This window comes from Echinops telfairi, unplaced genomic scaffold (assembly GCF_000313985.2).
Source record: "Echinops telfairi isolate 266 unplaced genomic scaffold, ASM31398v2 ScPeMD7_655;HRSCAF=1070, whole genome shotgun sequence".
Classification (NCBI taxonomy): Eukaryota; Metazoa; Chordata; class Mammalia; order Afrosoricida; family Tenrecidae; genus Echinops; species Echinops telfairi.
This window is the reverse complement of record NW_022104553.1, coordinates 6,367,376-6,367,931: the sequence shown is the minus strand read 5'-3', so window position 1 is coordinate 6,367,931 and position 556 is coordinate 6,367,376. Positions and strand designations below refer to the sequence as shown.

The window sequence follows — 556 nt, the reverse complement described above, 5'->3', positions numbered from 1 at the left end:
GTACCATTCAAACGATGTAGAAGAATTACTTTTAGGGTTCAGATGCAGAATGGAATGAGGGGTTCTTTGGCGTCCATGGTAACTAGCATCCTTTATCTTCTCTGCCTCAGTTTCCCTATTAGTGAAAGATCATATACTTTCTCTTCTGCTCTTTTTATCTCCATTTGATTTTTTTCTTAACAATACTTACAATATAATAATTGTAGTATTTCTATACAGTTTAATGTCCCTTCAAAGATCTTCTACATGCGATCTGTTTTTATCAGGTTAATATCTGATAGGTCCTCTAGCTGAGGACAACATATTAAATGTATTTTTGCAAGTAGGACTTGGACTAGGAACTTGATACAGCCACCCCACACATCGACCTGGTATTGCAGTACTTCCTGGAATGGTGCAGCCCCTTAGGGAGCTTGTAAAAATAAATGTAAAATAAAAAGAAGAAAAAAAATCTTCTGCATGTACTGGTACAGGTATGCATTGTTTAATGGCCATTTAGGCAACTTCCAAGCACCAATGTCCAACCTTATGCTCCCGACTGGAGAAATTCAGAGAT

General features: G+C 37.2%; 1 pseudogene; it reads left to right on the top strand.

The window, feature by feature from the left end:
* The first annotated feature begins 225 nt into the window (after positions 1-225).
* LOC115870448 lies at positions 226-405 on the top strand (annotated as a pseudogene).
* The last annotated feature ends 151 nt before the right edge of the window (positions 406-556 follow it).